This window comes from Ictidomys tridecemlineatus, chromosome 5, assembly GCF_052094955.1.
Source record: "Ictidomys tridecemlineatus isolate mIctTri1 chromosome 5, mIctTri1.hap1, whole genome shotgun sequence".
NCBI lineage: Eukaryota > Metazoa > Chordata > Mammalia > Rodentia > Sciuridae > Ictidomys > Ictidomys tridecemlineatus.
Genome location: NC_135481.1, coordinates 176,291,483 through 176,310,477, shown reverse-complemented (window position 1 = coordinate 176,310,477; position 18,995 = coordinate 176,291,483). Strand labels below are relative to the sequence as shown.

Genomic DNA, 18,995 nt, shown 5'->3' with positions numbered 1-18,995 from the left:
TGTCAGACGCCATGGAAACTGGCTATGAAAAGAAACTCCTCGCTGCCTCCCCACACAGCCTACCTTCTAACTCTTCCCAAAGCAAGTAGCCTGGTTTTCAAAGACGGACTGGGTGGCTCTCCCTCTGCTGCAGCCTGAAACCAGGAACCAATTTTTACCCCTGCTTTCAGGGCTCTCACGTGTCTGGTGAGGTCCTTGAGACCTGCCTGGGGGAATGTGCCCTTCCTCTCTGACTGATAGATAGCTGGGACTTGAGTCTGACTAGCAACCCAGGGTGCCTGTCACCTGGCACTGCTGGTCTCCTTGACAACGAGAGCATGCGTGTGCAGGGGTGATAGCTTGAGGCTGGCCTCGTGGTGACGGAGTAAGACATGTTTGGGTTACACGGGCCTGTTACCCAGTTTGAGGATTTAGGCTGATTGGCTTGGACCATGGAGTTGTGCCCTCTTGGCCATGCCAGGCCCAGCCCCTGGAGCCTGCATGGGGTCACTGTGGCTCTGGAAGGCAGAGCTGTGTCCATCTGCATCTCCCACTTCTCACTGAGAGGGCCTGTTCATGATGTTGTGTTATCGGAGAAATGTTAGGGGCTTGGGTTTCCAACCCACGAGGACCACGTCATTTTTGCCCCAGGAATGCCAGTGACAAAGGTATCACTTTTGTTAATAGCAGATCTCCTCTGCAGCGGGGAGTGATTTGGGCCTCTCTTGCCTGTCACCATCCACGCTCTGTTTCCACATGCGTCACCGAGCTCATCTATTGCTGTGAGGACTGAGGCACAGCCCTGCGACTCTCTTTCCTGGGATGCGCTGCCACATCTAGATCATTGCTAGTCAGCAGTGGTCAGCATAGCTGCGATCCCTCTTGAATGGATTATAATGTGTTTGGTTTAGTTAAAAAAATCTTCCTGTACTTTGACTTGCATCTGTGGAAGGAAAGGGATTAACACTGTATTGGTTAAAAGCTTTAACAAGGATCCGATCATTCACCAAATATTTATTTAGGGCTCCATGGGGATGAACAAACAGCTGCATTCCTAGGCCTTCTTATGACCTGTGGGGAGACAGACACTAACCAAAAAAATCATACACAAACTCCCCAGCTCAGTGAGTAGCTGTGAGCAATGAAGGAAGTGCTAATCAGGCATTGAAGTGCAGCTGTGAGGCGGCCAGGCAGGACACCTGGTGCTGTGGGTTCTTAGGGTGGGGTGAGTAGACTGGTGTAGAGGTCAGAAAAGGCTTGCCGCAGAAAGGGGTGCTTTGGCTGAGATGTGGTTCTGAAAAGAAGAGAATTACACAGCCTGTGCAAAGGCCCTGTGGTTCCAGGGAGGACAGGACCTATAAGGGATTAGAGAGGCTGGTGTGGTTGGGGCAGAGAATGTGAGAGATTCTGTTGCTGAGCAAAGAGGGATATAGCACAGTGTTGGGCACTAGAGCCCACCTGAAGCTCATGAAAGAAGATGGGCAGATTGTCGGTGAGGTTCAAGCTACTCCCAAAGCAAGGGAGGATTATGTGAGGCCTTGTTCGAAGGGTGCTCTGGGAATCTGGCTTGGGTGGAGATCCAGCTGGCTCTGAGAGTAGCCAGCTCATTCCGTGTGCTTCCAGAGATCAAAGTACAAATTCTCCTTGCCACCCGACAGGTGAAGCAGCACCTCCCCTCTGCCGAGGGCCTTTTGCTTGTCAATCTCCAGCCCCTCACATACAGCAAGGGACACTCAAGGCCTCAACCTCTTGGGCAGTGCCATTATCCCTGTTTTACGGCCAGACACATGGCAAAACAGAAATCACCAGATTATTTATCTGCAGCAGTGCAGAGGGGCTAAGGGCCCTAAGTCTTTGATTCTTCAGCTTGAGTTGGAACTAAAACTACACATCCTTCCCGGAAGGCAGGCAGAGCTCTCCTGGGGTGGGGGTGGTCCCCACCACAACAGGCTTTTCTGCTATCAAATCCCATGTCCAGAGGCAAGGCTTTGAAAGTGGATCTCTCCGATTACTCTGACCACAAACAGGCAACACAGAACACCTGCAGTGTGTGCAGATCACCCAAGTGAGCTACGTGGATTCTAAAGCAGCTGGGAACCAAGATAAATGACATTAATGTAAACCAAAACTCTGCATCTAAAACTTTGGATGAGAAATCTCATCCCTGGTGCCCTGGCACACACCTGTACTCCCAGCAGCTCAGGAGGCTGAGGCAGGAGGATCACAAGTTCAAGGCCAGCCTTGGCAACTTACAGACCCTAAGCAACTTAGCAAGGGAGGACAGGACCTATAAGGGATAGCAAGACCCTGTCTCAAAATTTAAAATAAAGGGCTGGGGATGTGGCTGAGTGGTTAAGTGGCCCTGGGATCAGTCCTCAGTATCAAAATAAGATAAAATCCCAATAATTCTCTCTCTCTCTCTCTCTCTCTCTCTCTCTCTCTCTCTCTCTCTCTCTCTCTCTCTCTCTCGACATTGCACAAGCAGAAGACAAATGGTAAGGAGAGCATATGCCCTCCCCTTGCCTTGATGACACAGCAAACAGGTGGTGGGGTTTTCTTGAGGGCTGGACAGAATCATACTTGTAGTCCATTTGTGATGAATATGCTAGAAAATAAGTCCTTTCTCATGGAGGATGTTAGGGAATATGAAAACCCAACACTCCAGTGCAGGGGCTGGGAGCTTGCCTAGCATGCACAAGGCCCTGGGTTTGATCCCCCAAACTGCAAAAAAAAAAAAAAAAAAAAAAAAAGTAAACGACATACAAAGAAAAAAAGATTCTCCTCAAGGTCTGGTTCAACGCAGCAAATATTTTTAGTGTCTTCAGCATACAAGATGGTAGGGGCCAGACTCTACCCTCCTAGAACTGACTCCTAGGTTGACATAGACCCCAGAAGTTGTCATCAAAGTGGCCAAAGTGGGCTGAAAATACAGCGTGTGGTCTGATAAGAGTCTGTCTTCCTTCCTTGTTCGGGGGTGCTCTGATGGAGGTCTGAGACTGAGAGCACATGCAGTTGTGCACATGGTGAGTTCATCTTGGCGCTGATGCAGAAAGGTTCCGCTGCAGGGTGGAGACCTTCTTTGATAAAGTGCGGACCCAGGGAGGGTGGGCTGTGCTCCGGGCTGCCCCAGAGTCCGCCAGCAGGTGCCGCCGAGCTCCCAGGTGCATGCAGAACTCACTGGCAGTTCTTCTCACACTGCTACTGGTTTTGTTTGGTCTCATTTGTTTTTCTTTTGTCCTTTATTTTTTCCTAATCACTCTAGTAACACATGACCTCAGAGAAAAATCAGTAGCCAAGAAAGCAAGAACATGGTGATAAGAATCACCAGCGTTTCCCACTGAGATGGCGGGGAGACTTTGGTTTCTTGCCTTTCAAATTGTGGAATAAAAGCCACTCACCCCACACCCTCCTCTGGCTTCCCGCTATTGACTCCCATATGCTCCGTCTCTCTCCCTCTGGATCTTAGTGTTGTCACCTATCCAGTTAGCTGGTGGAGCACTTCTCCTCTCATGCATTCACTTGTCCATGCATTCGTCTGTCCGTCCATCCATCCATCCATTTGTACACTCTAAGCCAGGCTCTGTCCCAGATGCCAGGAGGCAGAGGTGACCAGGCCTGAGCCCCTGCCTACATGGCTCTACAGTTCAGGAGGAGACGAAAAAGCCCACATCTACTCTTTGGGGTCTGTTGGAAGAGCTCAGAAGAGGAGGGGACAAGGGGGCAGTGGGTGAGTGCCAGTCAGGCCCAGGGGTTGTCAACGGTCACCTGCTCTGTGTCCAGCACTGTACACACCTGACCCCTTGCTGGGTCGCATGATTGTCCTCATTCTACACATTTGCTCCCTGAGGCTTAAGGTGGTTGAGCTGCTCCACAACCCTCCATCCCCAAACCCGGCTCCTGCCAAGTTGTCCTGCCCTGTTTCTCCCACTCTGACCTGGGAGGAAGTGCCTGTGGCCCAGTGTGGGCCAGGAGCAGGGCCACAGGCCGGGAGGGAAGACACCCCTGACTAAGGCGAGTGGAGCCCCGGAGAGAGGCAGGGACTGGCCTGGGACCTGGGAGCTGCCACCCAGCAGGGCCCAGGGAGCGTTGCCCTGACCTTGTGGCTGCCAGGGCCATGGGGTGGGATTGGCTGTCCATACATTGTTCTCTCTCCCGAAGTCGCGTGTCTGCGGAGCTGTACCCCTTCCTTCCCACGCCTGCTCTGCAGAGGAAGGCTCAGCCTGACCCCGCTCCCTTTCGGTTCTACCCCCGGCCCTGGGCTCCTCCAGAGGGGAAGGCTGTCAACACCTGCCTCCCCCTCCCCAGTTCTCAGAGCAGCGCTAATATTGCTAATATCCTGCTAATGGTTCTAATGTTCTCCCAGCGGTGTGTGAAGTGGTGCCTGCTCCATTGTTTAAGCCCACGTGGTACAGGAGGCTCTCATCCCTCCATTAACCTCTGCCTCCCTCTCCATCTCTGAAGAGGAGTTATCCCCAGGTCCTGGCGCAAGGAGGGGCCCACAGCTCCCTCCCAAGGGCAAACATATGGCACCTGTGGGGTCCACTGGGGTCTCCAAATTATTGGCCTTCCTGCTCCTAAAAGCAGCCCCTGCTGCAGTGACTAGCACAGCTTTCGGCCAGGATTTTCGGCGCCCACCCTCCATTTGTAAAGCCAACCACCCTGGCGTCAGGTGGTCAGTGCCAGCTTCGCTGCTTGGAATCTGTGTGACTCAGGGCTCCTTGCTCCACCTCTCTGTGCTTCTCTTTCCTCATCCGTTACTATAGAGTAATAATACTTGGAATTCACGAGGTGTCCCAGGAGTTAAAGGACATAAAGCAAGGCTAGTGTTTAGCACTGTGCTGGGCACCTTACAAGCAAGAAGGAAGTCCCAGGAGCTGCGACTGCACCAAGGGCTCCTTATGCCATTCTTATCTGACAGACACACCAAGTGGCCTTGCAGTAGAGACAGGGCCATAGAATCAGGTCAGACCCGTGGTCGCTCTCCTGGAGCTCTTCTTCTAGGAGACAAAGATAGCACCCATGGTACTGTCACCAGGACAGAAAGCAGAGAGATGAGAGGGTCCAGAAACCTGCCAGCTGGCTTGGGGACACTTGCTCATCCTCGTCATGGGGTTCAGATAGGCAGGCAGAGAGGGCCAGGGAGGGAGGCTGTGAGGCGGCAGCCCCAGCAGGACCCGGCCAGGCAAGGGCAGAGCCCCAGGAAAGTGGAGAAGGGCCTTTCCTGGAAGCCAGGCCCAGAAGGAGCCCCCTCAGCACCAGACAAGGACTACAGCAGGGACCTTCTCAGACTCCCATATCCCCAGGAGGAGAAAGGAACAAGCCCGCCCTGCAAAACTAAATTAAAAAATCCCTCCCCTTCTTAATTGGCAGCTCTGGAGATGGAACTCAGGGCCTCGCACATGGCAAGGCAGGCGCTTTACCACTGAACCACACCCCATCCCCTGCATTCGCTTAAAAAACAAAGAAAAACTCTGTAGTTAATTTAGTAACATAAAATTTTCTGAGGAGGGATGGGGCTGGGGCTCAGTGGTGGAGCACTTTGCCTGGTGCTTGTGAGGCCCTGGGTTCCATCCTCAGCACCACATAAAAATAAATAACATAGAGCTGGGGATGTGGTTCAAGTGGTAGCGTGCTTACCTGGCATGCGCTGGGTTCAATCCTCAGAACCACATACAAATAAAATAAAGATGTTGTGTCCACCGAAAACTAAACAATAAATATTAAAAAATTCTCTCTCTAAAAAAAAATAAATAAATAACATAAAACATGTTGCCACATAAATCACTTTTAAGTATAGAATTCAGTGGCGTTGGGTATATTCACAATGTTGTACAATCATCACTATTTGTACCTATTAAACGGTGAGTCTGCCTCTTGCCTTTCCCCCAACCCCTGATAGCCTCTATTCTATTTTCTGCCCCTATGATTCTATTTCAGGTGCCTCACAGAAGTGGAATTTAAGTCTGGCTGCTTTCCTTTAGCATGATGCTCACAAGGTTCATCCATGTCACAGTATGTTAGGACTCCGTTTCTTTTCATGGCTGAATAATATTCCACACTATAGGCACACGGTTTTGTTTATCCACTCATCTGTCGATGTACATTTGGGTTGTTTCCACCTTTGGCAACACATTCACTTGGTAGTCACTATCTTTTGGACCAGGTGTAAGACATGAGACACAAAAGCAGGATCCTGTTTCTTATCTCTCTAAGCCCTTATCCCTCTTTCTTTTCTCATGAACTTTCTCCACCTACCTCCTTCTACCAGTCAGACCCCAAAGAGGAGCTGAGTCAACAGATGACAACAAGTGCCTGTCTCTTAGTCAAACGACACCTGATTGATTCATAGGATTCATGACACTGACTTGGACAGCCAGGCTTGGGGCCTTGAGAGCAGTGATGGTTTACTCCTTCCCTTCTGCAGCCTGACTAGGTGAAAGTTTGGGGGAAACAGGATGGAAGGGTCGACTGCCTCAGCGTTTGTGACCTTGGATAGTCTCTTAAAGAGACAGCCTCCAACGTGTTTCTAAGAGTTTATAAGTTTTTTTTTTTTATAAGTTCTACATTCTATTTCTCTATGGAGGAGAAATAGAATGTAGAACTTATAAATAGAAAAAATAAAGAAAACTTGACCAGTCCAGAAAGCATTATTAAATGGGAGAATAAAAGAAGAAACCACCCAAAAGAGGTATAATAAATAGAAAACATAAAGTAAGCTAACGGCAGTTGGTGAGTCACAATAAATGTATATGGGTTAAATTCCACTCACATGGAGTCAGAAAGACTTGGATGGGCTTTTTTAAATGGAAAGATCCAACCATGTGATATTTACAAAAGACATTTTTAATGGTGCAGAATGGCAGATAAAAAGAGCAATGTCAAAACAATCAAGTGCTCCAGTCAAAAAAGCACTGAACAGGGCAGAGGAAGACTGTTCTACAGTGACTGGGGCACGGTCTCCCAGGAGGAGCTCAGGGTCTGCCCTTAGGGAGGTAGGAGGCAGCCAGCCTGAGCATCTCTACCATCTGCTGCTGCTTGCAGTTTTGGTTATGGGTTGTGGGAGCCACCTCCTTAGATCAGTGTCTTCAAGCTCCAGCTTCTGCTCCTGCCCTCTGCAGATGCACATGGAGCAGCTCAGGTGGGTGTCTGCTGCCTCAGCTACCTGGACTTAGGACCCTTCTTGTCTGCCCCCTGGGCTCACCCGCTGAAGCACACAGCAACCCTGGTCCCTGTAGCCTCTGCCCTTCTCCAGCCCTCACCAGAGCTTCCTTGTTCCTGGCCATGCTCTCTTCTCCTGCTCCACACCCTCAGTCTCTGGGATGAGCCTGCCTGCCCTTCTGCAGCTGGCCGAGGGCCCCCCCACACAAGCTGACCTGAGAGCACAGGAAAGGCTTGAGATGCCAGCCGTCACATTTTTAGGATCTGAGAATCAGAGGCCCAGCCTTTTCCTGTCTCAGTAAATCTCTGGCACTGTGGAAGGTTTATGCTGTGGCAAGAAAAACAAAAAGCAACTGAAATACTGACCTTGACCAAGGCTGCTGTTTGGACTTCTCTAGTCAGAGCATGCTCCTTGGAGAGGTCCCATGGGGGGAACACGCACTAGGTAGCTGCCCATGGGTTCTGTCCTGTGCCTCTCAGGTCCTCCGTTTCAACCCCAGGGTAACTGGTCCTCAGGAGTGGCTTCTCAGGCTGCCCTTTATCTTTTTGTGTGTGTGTGTGTGTGGGGTTGTTGTTGTTTGTTTGTTTGTATTCATTTTTACTTTATTCAGTAGAATTCTTTTTTTAAAACATTTTTTTGGGGGGTGTAGATGGACACAACACAATGCCTTTATTTGTATGTGGTGCTGAGGATAGAACCCGGGTTCCGCCGATGCTAGGCGAACATTCTACCACTGAGCCACAATCCCAGTCCTAGAATTCATTTTTTAAAAATCATATCAAAATAACAGACCCTGCTCTAGCCTCCCCTTTTTTCCATTTCTACTCCTCTGAGAAGGTCCCTTTTCTTTCTTATCACTTAGACATCTCTTCTGGCATTTACCTCCTGTTTCTCTATAATGTGCTCATACTGCTAGTTCTTGATTTTTAAATTCAGACTTGTATTGTTGTTTAATTTCTTGCTGTGGGAGCTAAGTATGTACGCTCTTACACCCTCTCCCAAAGATACTATTTCTCTTTCTTTCATCCTTCAATAGATCTACAGCTTCTTCACTGTTCATTATTTATATTATTATGACTGTGTGTGTATTATTCATAGCTGACCCAATTAGCATACCGTGATTACATTTCTTTTCTTTTGATTCCCCAGAGTTAGCCATTGCCTCTCTTTTCCCATCCTTCCCCTTTATCTTTTTGATCTTGCTTATGCTGTGTGTGTTTTGTTGTTTTTATTTTTATAGGCTCAGAGTTATCCATTCTTTTTCTTGAATGGCTTCTACATTAGAGTCTCAAAAAGGTTAAGTCCACTCCACCCTCATGCTTCTTTTTTAGTAGTTTCAAGTTTTCATTTTTGTAATAGATTGTTATTGAGAACAGTTTTAGATTTACAGAAAAACTGAGGTAACAGTTCCCACATTATCTCTCTACTCCCTCCAGCCAAATATACACACTCCCAGCAGGTGCCTTTCCTATGGATAACATCTCACCTCACAAGGATACATTTGTTACCACTCACGAGCCAATATTGATGCATTATTGCTAACCAAAGTCTATTTAGATTTCCTTTTTTTGTTGGGGGCAGGAGACTGGGGATTGAACTCAAGGGCACTCCACCACCAAGCCACACCCCTAGCCCTATTTTATATTTTATTTAGAGACAGGGTCTACTGAGTTGGTTAGCACCTCAACTGTGGCTGAGGCTGGCTTTGAACAAGGGATCCTCCTGCTTCAGCCTCCCAAGCCGCCAGGATTGGATTCAGGCCTGCACCACTGCTAGATTTTCTTCCTCTTTACCCAAGAGTCTTTTGGTTCCAGGATTCCAACCAGGAGACTTCATAAAGGTTCCTCTGGGTCATGACAGTTTCTTAAGACTTTCCTTGTTTATGGTGATCTTGACAGTTTTGAGGACAATCAGTCATGTATTTTCAGGATCTGGGATCTGCCTGATGCTCTTCTTAATATAAAACATAACACTTACGGTTATTAAGAGGACACCTGTGGATGCCAAGGGCCCTTTCCTTGGGTCCTATGGAGGCGACACACTGTCAGCGTGATTTATGAGGCTTTACTGGCCTTGATCATACCTGGCCTAGGCGTTTGTCCGGTTTTGTCACTCAACTTGCTCTTCTTTCTTCTCTTCATGCCAAACACCTTGAAGGCAGCTGTTGTGTGCAGCCAGCACCCGTGTGTGGCGTGCTGTTCTTACCAAGCACCTTGCAGGTGAGGGGTGGGCACGAAGGTCCCAGTTCGTGGGAGATGATCTCCTCTGCCTTCACGCATCCAGGGCCACCACATGGATTTGTGGCCCTTTGTTTTATATTTGGGTTATACTTCTGTGCTCCTTTATTTTAATGTTAATTATCCCAGTTTCAACCATTGGGACATTTCAGTTGGCCCCTTCCCCCACTCCTTAAATATTTATTTATTTTTAGTTATAGGTGGACATGATACCTTTATTTTTATATTTATGTGTTGCTGAGGATCGAACCCAGTGCCTCACTCATGCTAGGTGAACGCTATTCCTCTGAGCCACACCCCAGCCTCTCCTGTGCCCCTTTAACATGTCCCCCTCAGGGTTTGGTGCTCCTGGTTCTTGGTTTGGTTTTGGCATTCCCCCCTCAGTTCCTCTTAACTTTCTGGCACCTTAAGATACTCCAGGCTCATTTCATCTATATCTTGCCCTGCACCTAGAATCAGCCATTTTTCCAGGAGCTCTGCTTCCTTTTATTGCAGAATCATATTAAAAAGCAAGATCTAGGTGCCAGCTGAGCATGTTATTGGAGTGTCCTTTCTTTTACGCCCTCTCAACTAACAGAGCAAAAAAAAAAAAAAAAAAAGACATGTTTTCATTTTTATTTTTTAAATTTGATCTTTGATTCATTTGGAAAGTATCATGGGATACTCTTGAGATTTGGATCCTGCTTAACCCTTTTGTCTCAGCTTCTTTTATTAAATAACCTATTTGGGGGCGGGGTGTGGTGCAGGGTAGAGTGCTCACCCAGCATGCAAGAGGTCCTGGGTTCTATCCCCAGCACAGCAGATAGTAATGATGATGACAATGATGATGGTGAGAAAAACTCTTTTCCCCATTGACTTGAGATGCCACATTTACAACTTAGCAAATTTCTGTGTGAAGCAGTATCTATTTCTGTTCAGTCCACTGTCCTCTTTGACTCTTCAAGTACCAGCAGCACTGCACTGTGTTAAGATCATGTTTTTTTTTTTTTTTAAAGAGAGAATGTGTGTGTGTGCGAGAGAGAGAGAGAGAGAGAGAGAGAGAGAGAGAATTTTTAATATTTATTTTTTAGTTCTCGGCAGACACAACATCTTTGTTGGTATGTGGTGCTGAGAATCAAACCTGGGCCGCACGCATGCCAGGCGAGCGCGCTACCGCTTGAGCCACATCCCCAGCCCAAGATCATGTTTTTGAATCTAGTAGGAATGGGTCCCTTCATGCCCACCATTTTAATTAATTAATTAATATTTATTTGTTTTAATTAGTTATACATGATAGTAGAATGCATTTATATACTTTGATATATAGAAATAGGGTATAATTTCTCATTTTTCTGATGGTACATGATATAGAATCACATCAGTCATGCAGTCATGGATGTACATAAGATAATAATGTCAGTTTTATTCTACTTTTTTTCAAAAAATATTTTTTAGCTGGGATATAGCTCTGTTGGTGGACTGCTTGCCTCGCATTCACAAGGCCCTTGGTTCAATCACCAGCACGACAAAAGAAAAAAAATCATGAAAAATATTTTTTAGTTGTCAATGGACCTTTATTTGATTTATTCACATGAGGTGCTGAGAATCAAATCCAGGGCCTCACACATGCTGGGCAAGTGCTCTACCACTGAGCCCCAGCCCCAGCCCCTCATTCTACTTTAGATTAGGTAGAGGGGAGTAAAGGCTGGGGAGGGGAGGGTACTTGGGGAGGGGAAGGACCGTAGAATGAAACAGGCATGTTGATCTTTTGTAAAATTTTACCGACTTGCTACTTTGGGGAAAAAAATGTACTTCTTCCATGCCTAGACATGTTTACATCCCCTTCTTGGTGGAGAATCCTCCTGTAGAGGCCTGGCTTGCCTGGCCCTGTCAATTAAGCCAAAATGCTTTTTACCTTGGGCCTTTTTGTTCATCCAACAACCTGGGCGGACTGTGAGCTCAGAGCCCCACATTCCCCAGGCTAGCGCCCAGGGGCCCTAAACATGAACAACCCAGCATTCCTGTCCTCCTAAAGATGCGTCAAGCAAAACTGGGTATTTCTAAACTCAAGAGGAGAAAATTTCTTGGAAACTTTTTCTAGAAAGGACAGAGAAAGGCAAGAGCCCTTGGTGCACGCCTGTAATCAGGTGGCTGAGGTGGGAGGATCACAAGCTCAAGGCCAAATAAAAATGGTTCAGTCCCCACTATAGAGGGGAGAAGAAAAATAGGCGGGAAAAATTTCATTGTCAAACATCTTTTGTATGGAGCATTATTTTCATGATCAAAAAATGTTATGGAACATCCTCAGTGCTTTCCAGAAATTTGCTGCAACTGCCAGAGACTCTAAGAGAACAAGCATTCCTGCTGTTTTGCCAGGCAGCCTGGGCCCAGAGGAGTCTGTGCCTCTCCTTTCTTCCTGCTTCCCTGGAGCTGTATGGGAAAGAAGCAAAAAACAACCGACATCCTGTCTCAAGAGCCAGTTCCCTGATGGGGTTTGTAGATACCCCCAACCTGAAGGGCTCATTGTCCCTGCAGCTCCTCAAGGCCCTCCACCCCCAACACTGGCAAGGATGGAGGTGGCCTTTTAACTTCATTATCCTGAGAAAGAAATGCATGCAGGGTCCATGATTTACTGGTGCAGGCAGGAGAGCTGCCTGGTGCGGAGAGCAGAACCCTGCGGCCAGGCTGGCCTGGGAATGCTTTATCTGTGTCAAGGGAAAAGTTGGGATTGAGGTCAGGAGCCAATATTTGGGCCATCTTAAATGAGGGAAGCAGCTCTGTCCTCCCTTGGCTCTGACTGTAAACTGCCCTGCAAGGCAGCCTGGGTTGCTGAGATCCAACAGGAAAGGAGGCTTCCTTCCGGGCTGGGCCAGGAAGGAGCCGCTGGAAACATCCAGATGGCCACTGAACTGGTGGCGACCTTGTGACCCACCCCACCCCCGTCCCTGGGCCCAGCCTTACGGAGGTCTAGAAAGGATTTGGTATCTGTGGCGAAGTCATGTATTTTATTTTTTGCATCTTCCTCTTGGTGGACAAAAACTCTCGACTGCAGTTTTTGGGGGCCTCTTGCATCCAGAGCCAGTAGGATACTTGGGGAGGGGGCTTTCTTCAGCTTTCATGGGTGGTTGTCACTTTCTTCTGACACTTTCTTCTGATTGCATGGCTTTGAAGCAAATGCAGCTCATTTTGTGGCTGAGGCTCCTACTTGGGTCCTTGACCCACTGGTTCCTTTTCACATGGGGCCCAGACAGGCCTCTCCCCAGCTCGGAGGGGCCCAGAGAGGACCCTGACTCCATGCAGCTGGCGGTTGGGCAGGCAGGCGGTGGGGCTTTGTAACCAGACCTGGAGGGTGCAGGAGGGGTTCAGCGCTCCAGCTGCTGATGTCTGGAGATCAATTAGAGATAATGGCTTCGGTGGACTCAAGAAGCATGGCCAGCTCCTTCCTTCTTGTGATGGTGTTTACCTCATTAATAGGCTCTCATCCCCTTCAGGGCGGAGAGCACAGTGTTGCACTGTGAATTTGTGCTGCCTTCTCTGCTTTGCTCAGGGTGCCTGGGTGCAGGCCGTGGGCAGGCTGGCAGCTCTTTCACCCTATTCAGACCCTCGTCCTGCCTGTGACGTGGCGTTGAATAGGTTAGAGAAATTCCCTTCTTCATTCACTTGAAAAAATAATTTTTTTTTTTTTTTTTTGGTACCAGGGACTGAACTCCTCCAGGGGCGATTAACCAATGGGCCCCAGCCCCAGCCCTTTTTTGCATTTCATTAGAGACAGGGTCTAAGTTGCTTAGGGCCTCACTAAGTTGCTGAGGCTGGCTTTGAACTTGCGAACCTTCTAGCTCAGCCTCCGGAGCTGCTGGGATTACAGGTATGCGTCACCACACTTGGCTCAAAAATAATTTTTTAGGTCTTACTATGTGCTGGGGACACAGTAGTGAAGAAGACAGCTAAACACACCAGCTCTGGACACTCATAGGCTATGGAGGTAATCAATAAGTCAATAAGGGAAAAATATGCAGAAGTTTGAAGTTTGGGGCAGAGAATTAAAATTCAGTGAGATGGTAGATAGGGCTTCTGAGCCAGAGGCCTTTCTGAAGAGGAGGCATGTAAGCCAAGATCTATTGACAGGAGGGGCCAGCCTCTGCACATGGCAAGCACAGGCTCTCCAGGCAACAGAGACAGCATGTAAAGGCCCTGGGGTAGGACACCTAGGCAGCTGGGATGGGGATGAAGGGAGACATGCTTGGGATATGATGGAGCAGTCCTCAGGAGTCTGCTCCCAGGGGCTTGCTGACTGGGTACAAACTTTGTTGTGTACGACCCAAAGCCTTGTGGTGCACCTTCTGCTACCAGAGAAGAGCAGGGGCTTAATTTGGGGATGGTGAGAGAAACAAGTGCCCGAGGGGGAGTGCTGCCACTCAGGCTCCCGGCGCAGCCCTGCCCGGCTGTCCAGCTTTCCCTTCTCTGTGACACAGCCTCCCTGTTATTGGATCAGTAGGTTGGGGCAGGCTGGCTGGAGCAGTTTTCAAATTATACTCTTTGCGCCTTTCTTCAAGGGAAGCTCCTCTGTGGTGGAAGCCCACTGGGTCGAGGGTAAGCAGCAGACAGGTGGTTGCTGGCACATCTGGGCTGGGGCCCGGCCCACCCACCTACCCCTCTCAGGCGGAGCAGCTCCTTCCACCTTCCATGCCCCAGCAATGGGGCCAGGAGAGGCCTGAGCTTGGGTGGGGGTGCTGCAGAGTCGGGGAGAGGGCACAGCCCAGCACAGCCATGAACAGCAACGTCAACAGAGATGAGTACAGAGCCCGGCCTCGCTAGCCCATGGGTATTTGGAGCATTTCTAAGTGCCTCAAGAAAAATAAGACCAAGAGAGCAGATGCCCCTTAGCTGGGCTGCGACCCTGGTTGAGGCGGTGCCCACACACCTGGAAACCCTTCCCTCCTGCGGAGTTCACAGATGAGGGAACTAAATGCTGCTCTCCTCCCAGCACCACAGTCCGCCCAGCAGGTTCCCGGACACAGCACCCCTATCCTCTTGCAGGAGCTAGAGAAAAGGCCACATGGAAGAGTATGGAGTCCTGTTTAGTCTACCCACAGAGAGGAGCCCTTAAATCAGTCAGGAATGATTTTGACTGCGAGTACCAAATTCTAGCTGACCAGAGAACAAAATATGAAGTTATTTTATCCTGATATAAGAAGAGCAGAGGACTCACAGGGAGGCTGGGGTCAGAGCTCTCCTGCAGGGCTGGTCCAGCAGGACTCCATGGGGACTGTGCTGCTTGCCAGCCCCAGCCCCTGAGCGCTGAGGGCCCTGTCAGGGAATGTACTGGAGGCTGAGCAAAAGAGAAGGGAAGGAAAGCCGCAGGGTGACCAGCAAGGACCTGCCAAGGTGGGTGTCAGATCAGAGCATGGCACTCGGAATTCAGAGGGGCCTCGATGTGGGGAGGGTCAGCAGCGTTTCTGTTGGGAGCCCAGGTGCCTTTCCGCCTACTCAGTACATGTGTACCCTTAAACACCCCGTGTCCGGGCGTCCATGTCACCTCCTCTGAGGAGTCTTCCTGGGTCCACACCCTGAGCGCTTCCTTCTGAGCAGGTCTCAGACCTGTCAAGTGCAAACAGCAACCAGCTCCTGTGACCGGCATCAGATCAAGAAAACTCGGGTCACTTTCCTTATCTCCCTGTCCCTGCTGGCCTGCAGAGTCCCCAGAGGCAGTCCTGCGTCTGCATCCTGCACAGCTGTGTCACCTGCACTTCTGCACAGGGAGGAAGGCTCACTTGCCTAGAAGCATGCATGATTAAAAGCAGGGAGGAGGCCACACTGGGTGAGCTGGGGACAGAGGCGGCCAGTTGATCACAGCAGATTTCCCAGAGAGGAATCAAGGGAGCTAATGTCTGCGCAAGGTCTGGAGGGCCAGCTGAGAAAGCCATAGCTGGAAGCTACTGCAAGTTTCAGGGTAGAAGAGTGACAGAACCAGAGACATTTCAAAGCAAGACATTTCTGAAAAGAATGATGAAGATGTAATTTTTACTTTGTGTTGTGGTTTTCAGGAGTGTTTACTTCAAGAAATTGGGCTCTTTTAGTTATATCCACAGTGAGAAATTTCTCTAGCTAGAGGAGGAACGAGGACACAGTATTGGACGGCCTCTCCTAGATTTCACCAAAGGTCCAACCAACTCTGAGGTCGCAGCCAGCTCTGCAAACAGCAACTAGTATGAAGAATACATGGAGAGGTGCCCCCGGCCCCCGAGGGCTCAGCTCCAGGCACCTGCGACCACTTCCCTTGCTGCAGGCCTCCTGCTTTCTTTGGTTTGGAGTAGAGCCCCCTCGTTTAGGAACCTTCTCCCTAGCCTCCAGCTCCTCAGGGGAGGCTTCGCTCCCTTCTCCAAGGTTGTGCTGTGACTCTTGTTTAATTGTCTTGGCTGTGATGTGGGAAGGGATAGTTCTTGGGGGCAGAGTCGGGTGCTAGTCTGACCAGATATTAACAGATATTTTAAAGCTATCATAGTAGGACAGATCAATAGAATAGAATAGACATGTTCCCAAAATAATGTGAAATTAGTACATGATGAAGATGGCATTTCTAATAATGATGATTTCTTCAAAAGGACAGTATTGAGGGCTGGGCTGGAGCTCACTGAAGAGCATTTGCCCAGCATGAATGAAGCTCTGGGTTCAATTCCCAACACCACAAAAGAAAGAAAAAATAAGTTTAGAAAAAAATAAAATAAACTAGACCCTCCACTTTCACTACTTAGATGAAAATGAATTGATGGAATAAAGATTTTGTTTGACAAATATATAAATGTTCCAGAAGAAAATATGGACGAGCCATGTGTGTGGCATATACCTGTTATCCCAGCAGTTTTAAGAGGCTGAAGCAGGAGGATCACAAGTTCAAAGTCAGCATAGAAAACTTAGTGAAACCCTGTTTCAAAATAAAATTTAAAAAAAAAAAGCTGGGGTTGTTACTCAATGGTAGAGAGTCTCTGGGACCTAAATAAATAAATAAATAAATAAATAATTTTATCATCAAGCCATCAAAGCTGGAAAAGAAAGAAACTTTGTTTTGACCTGCAATTTAAAGCTCTAACAGGAAAAAAAATTAACCAGATGATATAAATTTATAATATTTTCATATGGCAGGAGAATTCCTATCACAAAAAGACAACAGAAGTGGGGCTGGGGCTGGGGCTCAGTGGTAGAGCACTTACCTAGCATGTGTGAGGCACTGGGTTCTATCCTCAGCACCACATATAAATAAATGAATAAAATAAAGGCCCATCAACATCTAAAAATATATTTTAAAAAAGACAACAAAAGGAAAATGTATTTGCAAATATATAAAATATTTTATTCATCTCCAAAGATATCTTTAACAAAAAACAAAAAACAACAATTCAAATAGAGCCGGGCTCAGTGGTGCATTCCTGTAAGCCCAGCAGCTCAGGAGGCTGAGGCAGGAGGATCTGGACTTCAAAGCCAACCTCAGCAAAAGCGAGATGCTAAGCAATTCAGTGAGACCCTGTCTCTGAATAAAATACAAAATAGGGCAGGGGATGTGGCTCAGTGGCTGAGTGCCCTGAGTTCAATTCCCGGTATTCCCCTAAAAAAAAAAAAAAATACCAACAATTCAAATAGAGAAATGAACAAGTTATTCCCGAAAACAAGGAACACAAGTAGGGGCTGGGGATGTGGCTCAAGTGGTAGCACGCTCGCCTGGCATGCCTGAGGCCTGGGTTGGATCCTCAGCACCACAAACAAAAAAAGATGTGTCTGCCGACAACTAAAATAAATAAATAGATAATTCTCTCTCTCTCTCTCTCTCTCTCTCTCTCTCTCAAAATAAATAAAAATAAAAGGCACTTATATGATTCCTTTGGGAAAAAAAAAAAGGAACACAAGTGGTCAATAAGTACACAGTCCGCACAGACAGACACACTTATGCTCCCAGATGGAGGGAGGCAGAAGAAGATCTTCACCTCTGAGACTGGCAAAGATAAAAGAGGTTGTGGGTACCACTCGGGACAAGAGTGCAGTGAGGAGAGATTGCAGCCACTGCTGGTGCCGGTGGGCTGGTGCTGCATTCACACCAAGGGGTAGGACAGCGATTGGGACATTTTCAGTCCTAATAAGGAGGAGCAGGGAAGCTGCCATGTCTCAAGTACTCTCTCTGCGGAAGAGATCAAGCTTGTTTTTAATGACCAGCCTCTGAAGTCACACACCCTGGCTACCATCCCAGTTATTGTGATAAGACGAGAGTGGGGAACCAGGAGCTGAGGATCATCAGGGCCATCTTGGACGCTGGCCGCCCTGGTTTCTAATTTTGAAAGGAAAAATTTGGTACCAAATGCTGGGTTAAACCTGCCATCTCATGATCCACTTGTAGATGAGGAAAGGAGGCTCACAGAAGCTTAAATATGGCACCCAAAGTTGCTTTTCTAGACAGTGTTAGAGCCAGAATCTGAACCCCATCCCATTTAGAGAGACCCTTTTTGTTTTCTTTTTGTGTGTGGTTTTTGTTTGTGGTGCTGAGACTTGAACCCAAGTCCTGACACTTGCTAGGCAAATGCTTTGCCACTGAGCCACATCCTGACCTTAGCTCTACCCTTTCTATTCTTCCTCCTCACTGTCTCCTGCTGCCACTCTTGCTGCCTTTTAATCCCATCTCCCCTGAGCTAAAGACATGATTCAGACTGCATCTTCTCCACACTCTCAGAATGAGCTCCAGCAGCTCCACAGACCTGGCCTCGCACACCCTCCTGTGTTCATCTCTGGCTCTTCCTCAGCTCACCTCGCTCTAGCAACACTGGTCACCTTTCTGCACCCAGCTGTCAGCTTCAGTCATCTGGGGTCAGAGCACAAGCAGGCTTCCCCCAGGGAGGAGCTTCCCTGGCCACCCAGTCCTCAGCTCACCTGTGTCCTTGTGTCTCCACTTCAGCCCTGGTCTCCTGACCCAGCCAGGATTTACACGTTGCATTGAGCTGTTATTTCTCTTTCGTCTCATAATTTAGAGCAGTCAGATTAATGACAATGAATGTTTTGAAAAGTCCAGGACTCTGGTATCATGGAGTCTTTCTGAATATCTGGTTGTGTCCTCATGATCAGATTCAGACTAATTATATTGGGGAAGAATGAGACCTGGAGTTGCTGCCAACGTGGGTGATGCTGTTTCTGTCATGTCCCTTCAGGAGGTGGCCACATCATGTCAGATGGCCCCACTCTGGGGCCAGCTGATTTGATTGTTTGGTTGGGAGGTGTCTGCTCAGTCACTCCATTAGGCAGGTACACTTTCCCCTCTGTCATTAACAAGTAATCCTTAATGATTGGGGATAAATGGCTTTAAAGTGTTTTGAGATGCTTGAATGGTGTCTGCTCTCATAACACTAGGGGTGTTGTTCCTATAACAGCAAGCCTCAGGGTCCCCTGACCAGGGCCCCACTTGCGCTTGTGAGAGGCTGCTTGAAGGTGCCAGCTCCTTGAGAGGCTCCCCAGAGCATGTGCCATGCATCTGTTTACAGAAAGCACCCACTGTCTGCAGCTCCTAGAGGTGGCATGAGGGCAGTGTCCTGCCCCCGCCCCCTTCAGCATACAAGAGCAGCTGTACTTGCCATGGGCTCCGCCCAGATTGGGGCCTGAAGAAGGGA

General features: G+C 48.4%; 1 protein-coding gene across 2 annotated transcripts in view; it reads left to right on the top strand.

Moving 5' to 3' along the window:
• The window catches only part of Nol4l (nucleolar protein 4 like), a 113,201-nt gene that overhangs the window by 55,854 nt on the left and 38,352 nt on the right, over window positions 1–18,995 (top strand). The gene's annotated exons all lie outside the window — the stretch shown is intronic.